Source organism: Microtus ochrogaster, chromosome 7 (genome assembly GCF_000317375.1).
Source record: "Microtus ochrogaster isolate Prairie Vole_2 chromosome 7, MicOch1.0, whole genome shotgun sequence".
NCBI lineage: Eukaryota > Metazoa > Chordata > Mammalia > Rodentia > Cricetidae > Microtus > Microtus ochrogaster.
In genome coordinates, this window is record NC_022014.1 from 53,842,119 (window position 1) to 53,853,926 (window position 11,808).

Consider the following 11,808-nt stretch of genomic DNA (forward strand, 5'->3'; position numbering starts at 1 on the left):
ATGTTCATGGGTTTCATTTGGCTGAAGATGCATGGTTTCTTGCCCTGGTGTCTGGGCCTGAGGTCTTTGCATCTGAAGACTAGAAATAAATGCAAGCTGTTTGAGCATTGCCCAGAAACAGAAGTTACTCTTTCCTGGGCCTGGCACACCTTCAGTCTTTTAAATGTGATAGCAATAAGAAAGCAAAACAAAAGCCAGCCTGGTGGTGGTGATTCGCAGCTTTAATCCCAGCACTCAGGAGGCAGAGGCAGATGGAACTCTGTGAGTTTGAGACCCTGTTTCAAAAACGAAAACAAACAAACAAAAAACACAAGGGAAAGCAGCCTTATATCTGTGAGGTATCTCAGTTCAGTTCTGCCTAAAGATTTGAACTGTCACCTGGCCGGGGAGTCTTGTTCCTGTTGACACTGCCTTCTGGTGAGCAAGAGTGCAGGAGACCTGGCCAGGGAGCCTTGCTCCTGTTGACACTGCCTACTGGTGAGCAAAAGTACAGGAGAATGAAGCATGCAGCTATCACTGAGTACAGGACTCCCAGGTTCTCTGTTCACAAGGGGTGTTTATTCTCGAAGACAGAGACAAGGCAGTATTGGGAAGAAATCCAAGGGCATTTGCTCCCCTGTGTCCTAGAGTCTTTGGCCCTTCCATCTTCCTGTTTTTCATAAACTTTAAGTGTACCAAAGTATGTTTGTGGGATATCTGCCTCTTAGCTTGACCTGAGAAGTGTTCTCTAGCCAGTTCTATTTAGGTAAACTTGCATAAGGACTCTGCCATGTCCCCTGGGCACATGGACGCACTGGCAGTGGGCAATGAGGAGAAAGAGGCATCAGATACTTGATGAAATTTAACCCAGTGTTTCCAAAATGTATTCGATCAGAGTCCCCTTGTTTAGGAGACGTTTTGAAATGCCACACAGAACAAGCTCTGCAGCTGCAGGGCCTGTGTTAACCATTTACAATGTCATGGTAGGCCGAGCGGTGGTGGCGCACGCCTTTAATCCCAGCACTCGGGAGGCAGAGGCAGGCGGTTCTCTGTGAGCTACAGAGAACTGGTCTACAGAGCTAGTTCCAGGACAGGCTCCAAAGCCACAGAGAAACCCTGTCTCGAAAAAACCAAAAAAAAAAAAAAATACAAGTCATGGTATACTGTTGTGTGTCCCTGTCTGAAGCCTCCAGCCTTCATGCCCATGTCCTGCTCCCACAGAGCAATATGGATGGGGTTGGGTCAGGGTTTCTATTTAGGAAAAAAGCAACAGATTCACCAATTTTTCCCAGAACCCTCCCCCCTACGAATGCTTACTTGGAGAGACCTGTAGAAGTTCCTCAGAGAAGGTTCTAGATGCCTGAAAGTGCTTGCCTTGGAAGTGTATAGTGACTCAGTGATCCCGGAGAGCTGGCCTGGGCTGTGCCCAGGCTTCTGTGAGCATGGATTTACTACAGTCCCTTCCTGTGTTTACCATGGCACATTACACTTAAAGTTTATCATGTTGGGGCTGGAGAGATGGCTCAGTGGTTAAGAACACTGACTGCTCTTCCAGAGGTCCTGAGTTCAATTCCCAGCAACCACATGGTGGCTCACAGCCATCTATAATGAGACTTGGCAGCCCCTTCTGGTGTGCGGTTATACATGGAATGAATGCTGTCTACATAATAAATAAATAAATCTTTAAAAAAATAAGTTTACCATGTTGTGCTGGATTGCCGCATCCAGCCTTAGTAGAAGAAGAGGTGCCTAGTCTCACTGCAGCTTGCTATGCTGTGGCTGGCCGATATCCATAGGATGCCCTCTGCATCTGAAGAGAAACGGAGGAGGAGTATATGTAGGGGGAGTTGGCGGGAGAAGCACTGAGAAGAGAGGAGGTAAGGGAAACTGTGGTAAAAGCAAAAATATAAATAAAACAAAAATTGTTCCTAGGCCTATCTGTAGAATACCAATTAAGGCAGTGTGATCACTTGGAAAGGACATAGCCCAGTGGGTAAAGATGCTTGCAGCAGGCCCAGTGGCCTGAGCTCCAGGCTGGACCCATACTGTAGGAGAGATTTGAGTAATGCGAGTGCAAGTTTTCCTCTGGTCTCCATTCATGCACCATAGCATAAGCATGTACACACATGCACATCACATACACACAATAAATAAATTAACGGGTAATAAAAAACTTTAAAAAAAATATACCGTGCTAGCTGGTTCCAGTGCAGCTCGGTGGCATTAAGCACGTTTTTAACACAGCCGCCACCATCTATCCACAGAACTTGTTTCTGCAACTGAAATTTTGTACCCACCAATATAAGTCTCTGTTCTTCCCTCCCCTGGGTCCTAACCCCTATTCTACCTTCTGTCTCTGCATGTTGACTCTCGAGGTACCTCACATACTTAGAATCACATGGTTGTCCTTTTGTGACTGGCTTATTTCAGGTCACAGTGTCCATATGGTCTGTCTAGCTATAGTACATACCAGAATTCCTTCCCTTTTTAGGGCTAAATAGTCACACTTTATGTGCCAGTTCCCACTTTCTTTAGCCATGTACCAGCGAGCACACAGGCTGCTTCTGTCTCTTGGCCGTTGTGAATAACACCGCTGTAGACACAAGTATGAAGCCGGGCATGTGACTCACACCTCTCATCCCAGCATGAGGGAGGCAGAGGCAGCTGAAGCAGGCCAATTGCCGAGGGCTCTCTGTTAGTCTGGACTACATAGTGACTTCCAAGCTAGATTGGACTACCGAATGAACCCCTTTCTCGAACAAAGGGGAGCAGGAAAGATGGTTCAGCAGTCAAGAGTATGTACTGTTCTCTTATGGAGGATCCAAGTTCAGTTCCCAGCAGCCACGCTGGGCAGCTCATAAGCACCTGTAACTCCAGGGGAGCTCATGCCCCTGGCATCCACGGAGACCTGCGCAGACACACAAAAATACACATATTTAAAAACAAAACAAATCTTATAAAATGAGCCGTTAAGATGGCTTAGCAGATAAAGGAGTTTGACACTTCAGCCTGCTGAAGTGACCTCATGACTTCAGTCCCTGGAATCCACAAAAAGGGGAAGGTGAGAACTAATTCTGCAGTGTTGTCTTCGGACATTCACATGGCCACTATGGCACACACACCAACATGTGCATGTGTGTGCACACATGCGAACACGTGCATATGCATGTGCATGCACACAGCAATAATAAAGATCTTAATTTTTGGTGTTATTGTCGTTGTTTTCCAAGACAGGATTTCTCTGTCTAGCCCTGGCTGTCCTGGAACTCGCTCTGTAGACCAGGATGACCTCAAACTCACAGAGATCCTCCTGCCTTTGCCTCTTGAATGCTGGGATTAAAAGCTTGTGCCACTATTGCCCAGCTCTAAAGTTTAATTTTTTTTAAAGATTTATTTATTTATTATGTATACAACATTCTGCCTCTATGTATGCCCACACGCCAGAAGAGGGTGCCAGATCTCAGTACAGATGGTTGTGAGCCACCATGTGGTTGCTGGGAATTGAACTCAGGACCTCTGGAAGAGCAGCCAGTGCTCTTAACCTCTGAGCCATCTCTCCAGCCCCCTAAAGTTTAATTTTTTAAAGTGGGCAAATACCTGTTGAGGTCTTTGCTTTCATTTAGAATTACTGGACCAGTGATGATTCTGTGTGTGATATATACTGGTGAGTGCACTTGTGCAGAGGCCAGAGGACATCATCAGGTATCCTTCTCTGTCTCTCCCTCTCCATCCTAGCTTTTGATACAGTGCCTCTCACTGATACAGGAGCTTACGCATTTTGGCTAAGCCAGAGCCAATGAGCTCTTAGGACCGGCCTCTTTTCATCCCACGGTGCTGGGATCACAGGCACTACAGGCCTTGCATGATTTCTGTGCAGTGGGCATTTCTTCACACTCGACTCTCACCCCAACCCCTGTGCTGAAGTGTGTGTTTCCATAGCTCTCCGTTGTTCGTTTCTGACCACATTCTTGAATGAAAATGGTTGTTCAAATTTGAATTTGTACCCACCTAGAGTTAATGAAGTTCATATAGGACCCCAAGTATCTAGACTTACATTATTTTGATTATGATGCCTATATGTGTGTGCCTATATATACACACACACACACATACACACAAATCAGGCACAAACATCCTTCTTGTAGCTATTGTAGAAATAAAATATGAGCACATTGCAGCTGAAGAGATAGTCCAGCAGTGAAGAGCACTAGCTGCTCTCCCAGAAGACTTGAGTTTGATTCTGTAGTGAGCTGCGTGGAATCACACCTGATGGAGATGTAATCAACTCCTATGGCTAAAGTCTGACTTATGCCTGATCATGCAATAATCATCAGCTGCTTGCATATGCGTGGGCCTATGGGCAGTGCCCACCTGGCAATCCGGGAGTGGCAGCCCATGCCTACTTAAAGGCTGGGAGAGGTTTGCCCGGAGAGAGGAAGGGGAGAGAGGGGAAGGGAGAGAGAGAAAGTGAATAAAGTCCTGGAATAAACTGCAGTGAGAAGAGCTCCGGTGTGTCGCGCGTCATCCTTGCAGGTCGAGGGTGGCTGTGACATGATTTCCCGCATCCAGAGAGCCTCTAACAATCTTCTGTAACTCTAGTTCAAGGGGGTTCAGTCCTATCTTCTGGTCTCCCAGAACACCAGGCACAAACGCGGCCCACAGACATATGTCTAGGCAAAATACCCACACACATAAATCAGTATCTTTTTTAAACTATGAGTTACTACACAGCTACTAAACTAAGAGTGTACCTTAACACTAACATCATCAGTGTTGCTACTTATCTCCAATATTTGTGTATATATAGACATGTATATATATTTACATATATTATGCCCCTCATCTTTGCTACAATTATCTCCCTATACACACTGACAGGTGGAGCCTTAGCGGGGCAGGTGTTTGGAGTCTGCCTTTCTAGATATGCTGTACTGGGAGACTCACCTTACTGATGGAAATATCAGGAAAGTTTTGGTGAGGTAGCAAACCTTTTACTCTCATTTGGCACATGTATAACACTTTTGGATGAAGTCATACTTGGATCCTTTCTCCTCTGCCCAGGAAACTTGAAGTACCAATCTGAGGTCCCCATTCACTTGATAGAAGAGCTTGTTATTGGCGCCAACATGCAGACGCCTTAGAATTTACCCATCTGTATTTTAATGCTATCAAAATGAGAACCCGGAAGTCAATATTCTGATGTATAGCTCAGTGATAGGTTGCTTGCCTGGTACACACGTGGCCCTGAGTTCCATGTCCAAAGCTGTAAAAAGGAAAAAAGGTCACCATTATCCCTGAGAAGTTTCTCCTGACTCTTGCTTAGCCTATGATGGAACATGCAGCCTCCCCAGGTGGGAACTCTTTGAGGGACCTCTGTGCTTCCTGTGGTGCCCTCTCTACAGGGCAGAGGGAGGCACAGGAGCTTGGGCAAGCTTTGGGTGATGCAGAAATGCCAGGCCACCCAGGATTTACTTTGGAATAAAACTGGCTCCCCAGTGACACACAGCAACCATGTGGCAGGACAGACAGACAGGCAGGAAGCTTCTCCTGCAGTTTCCTTCTCACCTCTAAATAGACAATAGGAAACAGAGCTGGGCAATTTCATCGATAATAGTTCACACATCACCATATGAAAACAAAGAAGAGGCCTGGCGGTGGTGGCACACGCCTTTAATCCCAGCACTCGGGTCTACGGCCATACCACCCTGAACGCGCCTGATCTCGTCTGATCTCGGAAGCTAAGCAGGGTCGGGCCTGGTTAGTACTTAGAAGGGAGACCACCTGGGAATACCGGGTGCTGTAGGCTTAAAAAAAAAAATCCCAGCACTCGGGAGGCAGAGGCAGACAGATCTCTGTGAGTTCGAGGCCAGCCTGGGCTACAAGAGCTAGTTCCAGGACAGGCTCCAAAGCTACAGAAAAACCCTGTCTCAAACCAAGAAAAAAAAGAAAACAAAGAAGAATGTGTCTGGCAGCAGAATACAAAGCTGACCTAAGGGGGCTGGAGAAATGGCTCAGTGGTTAAGAGCACTGACTGTTCTTCCAAAGGTCCTGAGTTCAATTCCCAGCAACCACATGGTGGCTAACAACCATCCGTAAGAAGATCTGGTGCCCTCTTCTGGCCTGTAGGCACACATGCAAACAGAATACTGACAATACTGTATACATAATAAATAAATAAATCTTTAAAAAAAAAACAAAAAAAACAAAGCTGACCTAAAAATTTAGCCGGGCGGTGGTGGCGCACGCCTTTAATCCCAGCACTCGGGAGGCAGAGGCAGGCGGATCTCTGTGAGTTCGAGACCAGCCTGGTCTACAAGAGCTAGTTCCAGGACAGGCTCCAAAACCACAGAGAAACCCTGTCTCGAAAAACCAAAAAAAAAAAAATTAAGATAAAACTATAGATCTCAGAGAAATATTGGCTTTAGTGGGCTGTTTGAGGCCAAACCCCAGAACCAGTCAGGAAAGAGAGAACCAAGCAGTCTGTTACTAGACCACAAGCAGTCTGTTACTAGGCCACAAGCAGTTAGCAGATGTTCCCAGGTGTGTTCTACTGACTGGGTGCACTATGAATCCAAACTAGATTCTGCCCAGCATGCTCAGGAGAAAAACTGACCCTCACAAGGGCTACTGGCCTTCCTGACTGGTGAAGGACGAGTTTATTTATAAAAGCAAATTCTTCCAAGAAACTTGGGCTTCTCAAAACCTTTTCAACTAAGGATGAAGAAAGGCTGGGTCAGAAAAGTGTCTGCCATACAAGCTTGAGGGCTTAGCTCAGAATTCCAGCACCCACGTTAAATACCTGCCATTGTAACCCAGTGCAGGTGAGGAAGAGACAAGCAGATAACCGGCCAGCTAGCCCAGCCTGGGAGCCACAGGTTCCAGGGAAAGACTCTGGAAAGGAGGTGTTCCCCTGAGGGACAGTGCCCTAGGTGAAACTGTGGCTTCTAAATGCACACACACACACACACTTCTTCAGATGGACTTGGTGGCATGTGCCTATAATCCTAGCACTTAGGAGGCAAAGGCAAGAGAATTGCTGCAAGTTCGAAATTAGCTTTATGTACATTCTGAGTTCCAGGCCAGACAGGCTGATACTATCTCAAAAAACAAACAAGCAACAACAACAACAACAAAAATACACTTCAGCCCTTCTGCTCCCTATGGCAGGAGAGTGAAGTCCATACCTCTATTAAGTACTGTCTGTATTTAATTGCCTTTTATTTTAGCCGTTGGTAAGTTTTTAATTAAGAAATACCTGTTTTAGAGGGAAAAGCCACTGAGAATTTCTCCATCCCCAGGACGTATTTCAGATATTCAGAACCAGAACAGGAATAGAAAAAGACCATCAGACTATCTCATTGGATGTTGAAAAAGCCTTTGACAAAATCCAACACCCCTTCATCATAAAGGTCTTGGAGAGATCAAGGATACAAGGAATATACCTAAATATAATAAAAGCAATATACAGCAAGCTGACAGCCAATGCCAAATTAAATGGAGAGAAAAGATTATTAGAGACTAGCACACCTTCCTTCCTTCCTTCCTTCCTTCCTTCCTTCCTTCCTGCCTTCCTTCTCTCCCCTCCCTCTCTCCCTCCCTCCCCCCTCCTCCTACTCCTCCCTGTCTCCCTCTCTTCCTGAGGCAGGGTCTCACTACAAAGCCCTGGCTGCCGTGGAACTGCTGTGTTGACCAAACTGGCCTTGAACTCAGAGATCTACCTGCCTCTGCTCCCCTCCCCCACCCTAGTGCTGAGATTAAAGGCTTGAGACACCCACTCAAGTCTTTTCTTGGTCACTTTATCTTTTGAGACAGAGTTTCTCGCTGAACCTGAAAGCACCTGAACTAGGCTGGTGGGTCAGTGAACTTCAGGGATCTGCCTATCTCTAGCTATCCAAGGCTGGGGTTACCAGCATGTGCTGCCATGCCTGACTTTTGACTTGGGTCTGGAGCTCTGCCCTCAGGTCCTTGTGTTTGGGTGGCAGACACTGTACTGGCTCAGCCATCTCCCCATCTAGAGTTCTCCATCTTCCCTATGAAAGCACTTTCAGGAAGGGGTGGGTACCAAACCGCAGGCTCACACAGCCAGTGTGAGCTTCACCCATCTTTTCAGCATCAACTAAAGTATCTTTCATACTGGGCTGAAGACAAAGCTGCCCTGTACGGACTGCAAACGTCTTTACTGACAGGGAGACCATTGAAGAAGCCTTCCTCCAAAGACGGCCTCTGTCTGCTCATGCAGGAGACCTAGTAACTGTGTCCAGCAGAGGCAGAGCTTACCCCTCCCCTCCAACAGGGAGACAGCAACATCTGTTGAGAACATGCTCTTGGCTGGGCGTTTTCCTTGTACACACATCAGCTAGGAATGCAGGTCCCCTGTGCGGGCCTCTCTTCTCCAGTCCAGCAGACTCAAAAGCAGACAGACTTCCTGGAGCAAGGCTGCCTTGGAAAGAGAGGCCTGGGTTTCAAGCCTTTATGGACAGCCCTGGAATTCCCACTTCGTGCCTGAGAGTGCAGAACAACCATTTTCTTTCTGGAATCTTCTCTAGGTCAGGCGGGTGGCTAGGAAGCTGGGGGAAAGTTAGGTGTGTTTATAGTGCAGCCAGAAAGCCTTGCTGCCAAGGACAGGTGACTCTGTGGGAGGTTACAGGACAGCTGCGAAAAATAAAGTGACTGAGGGGCCCAGAGCAGGAAAAAGGAATCTGTTTGTATAATAATGCACTTGGCTTGAGAGCCAAAGCCAAGTGCATGACGGAATTATTGTTAAAATTTGACCTGAGTGACCCTGTCCCAATCTCTACTGTTCCCACATTCCACCTGTACTAGCATTTTTTTCATGTGTATTTTAAATAAATTAGCTAGGCATTACATGTGTCACTTTGACAGGAAGCTTTACATCCATGACAATGGTTGGAAAACTGTATAGTTTTCCATAAATTGGGGGGAAAAAGCCCTAAGTGCAATGAAAACGAACTGTCGTCATGTCTCCAGCTAGGGGCTTAGTTGTATATTAAGGAGTCTAACTGTGAGGCCTGCTTGTTCACTGTCAAGAGAACTCTAGGAGGTGTTAAAAATGAGTTAACACCAAATGCAGATTGTACACATCATTAAAACAAAAGAACGGCAAGATCACTGCAAAGTAATAACCTCACCCTAACTCAACACCAACGCATGCGTACTGGAAATGTCACTGAATTCACCTGCCCACACTTTAAAATATGTTGGATTCATTTTCATGGTTTGGTCCGGTCTGGAGAGCAAGAGCTACGCAGCCAGAGCCTGATGTAGTAGAAAATGAGGCAGAGGGGAGCAGCTTTCTCGAGGTCAGCAAGGCAGCCGGGGGCAGCACGTGTATTTCAGAACCGCTGAGTGACAGGTGAACAGGACAGATCATTTCAGTCACCTTTCCTGGGTTGAGAGATAAATATTCAGTGAAGTCTATAGTTGAGATAATTTTGATTTTAATTGAAATTATTATAATGCCTCTTAATTAAAATGAGACTTTTCAACTCTTTGTGTCAAAGGAAACAAAACAAGAATTCTTTCTTTATAGAGACGGTAGCTCTGGCACGTGTGATCCTGTTGTTTATGTGACTGTCACCTCCACCAGACTGGGACCCTCTAGGCAAAGGTCTCCTCTTGTTACTTTTCTCCCTTTCCAGAGCACGGGGAGAAACTGGCCTTATCGCTTCCCACAGCATTTGCTGCAGGAACAGATCCAGGTGGGGGGAAGTGCGCCAAGGAAAAAGGAGTCAGAGAAAACCCAGCTTGCTTCTGTTCTGTTTTCTTCGTGTGACATGGAAGTTAAACTGAGGTTGACAGACCCAAGATTTGGCCAGTAGAACACAGGCAGTGACAGCACCTGCGGCCTTGGGTTAGCGTCAGGATGACAGTCATTAGCAGGGCTGGAGTGGTCCACACAGTGCTGGGTTGCAACAAACACTTGATGGTGGCCGCCATTGCTGTTGTGACTGCATGACACATCATAAATAACTTAGCTTGTTCAATACAATTAATAAAATTATCTTGTACATAATACACTACTGGGCCAGGCAGTGGTGACACATGCCTTTAATCCCAACACTCAGGAGGCAGAGGCAGGTGGATCTCTGTGAGTTCAAGGCCTGTCTTGTCTACAGACCTCGTTTCAGGACAGGCTCCAAAGCTGCAGAGAAACCCTGTCTTGAGAAACAAAAATAAAAACAAAACTTAGTCTGTAAGGACATATATTAACTATACATGATGAGTATCTTAGGACCCAGAATCACTTTGGAGTGCAGATTTTGAAATATTTGCATAAACACAGCGAGAGATGATAGGACCGTGCCTCACATGAGATTCAATCATGGCTCATCTACACATAACCTGATGGCAATTTTGTTCTACTTTTAAAAGCTTTGTTTACTTTGTTTTTAAATTATTTTTGTTTGTGTGTGTGTCCTTGTGTGTCTGCTGTTTTTTTGTTTTGTTTTGTTTTTGTTTTTGTTTTTTGAGACAGGGTTTCTTTGTGGCTTTGGAGCCTGTCCTGGAACTAGCTCTGTAGACCAGGCTGGTCTCGAACTCACAGAGATCCGCCTGCCTCTGCCTCCCGAGTGCTGGGATTAAAGGCGTGCGCCACCATCGCCCGGCCTTGTGTGTCTGCTGTATGTGTGTGATGTATGTGTACACATATGTGCAGGTGTATGTCCTCGAGGAGGATGTTGGCTGCCGTCCTGTTCTATCTCTCTCGGCCTTATGTTTGCGATAGGGTTTGTCTTCGTTTCATTTCCTGTCTCTGTGATGAATACCCTGACCAAACAGCTCAGGAAAAAGCATTATTCGGCTCACAGTTCAGGTACAGCCATCACTGCAGGGAGGCCAAGCTTCAGCCACAGCGCATCCATAATCAAGAACAGCGAGTGAATATACACACATGGCGCTCAGCCCTTTCTCTGCACTTACACAGCCCAGCATCCCCAACATTCTAATCTCGTTCTGCTGCTGTGATAAAAACACTCTAAGTGAAACTTGAGTGTTTATTTGGCTTACACGTCTAGGTTACTGTTTGATCAGAAGCATCACCTCAGCTCCCTAACACCCCTTACTCAAAAAATCTGGGTTGTTTGCCCTGGGGGCTTCACCCAAGCTCCTGACATAACCCCCCTCCCCTGGGAGTTGCCTCAGTCCAAACTCCACCTCTGAGAAAGCCTGCCAAACGGTGACCCCTCCCCAGGGAGGGTCAAGAAAGCCCACCAAATGGTAATCCCTCCCCAGGGAAGGTCAAGGCCACTCCCATAGGCTATTTAAACTGCCCCCCAGAGAATGAACAGGTGGTTACCTACTGTCTTCCCCTCTCCATGTTTCCCCAGGGCCACCTGGGAGTGAGGCCATCTATTAAACATGGGAGTTTTTTAATTTGGTTTAATTTGGTCTGATTGGAATTATTTACGTTGGTGGAGAGGTTCATCCTAAAGAAATACTTAACAGTTACACTGTTCATCACTGAGGAAAGTCAGGGCAGGAACCACAGAGGAACACTGTTTACTGGCTGTCTTAGCTAGGGTTTCAATTGCTGTGAAGAAACACCATGACCACGGCAGCTCTTATAATAGAAAACATTTAATTGTGGTAGCAGCTTACAGTTTCAGAGGTTGAGTGCATTATCATCAGGGCAGAGAGTATGATGGTGGGAGAATGGCTTGTGCAGGCAGACATGGTGCTGAGAATCCTATATCTTGATTCAAAGGCAAATAGGAAGTGAACTGAGACACTGGGGGCGGTACCTTGAGCATATATGAGACTTCAAAACCCTCCTGTGGGAGAAATCCCTGGTGGCCTGGAGCCAGAGGGTTA

At 46.4% G+C, this 11,808-nt stretch overlaps 1 non-coding gene across 1 annotated transcript; it reads left to right on the plus strand.

Annotated features, from left to right (window-relative positions):
• The first annotated feature begins 5,666 nt into the window (after positions 1-5,666).
• On the plus strand, positions 5,667-5,785 carry LOC113456351. Its single transcript, XR_003377177.1, has one exon. It is a non-coding gene; the product is annotated as a 5S ribosomal RNA (ribosomal RNA).
• The last annotated feature ends 6,023 nt before the right edge of the window (positions 5,786-11,808 follow it).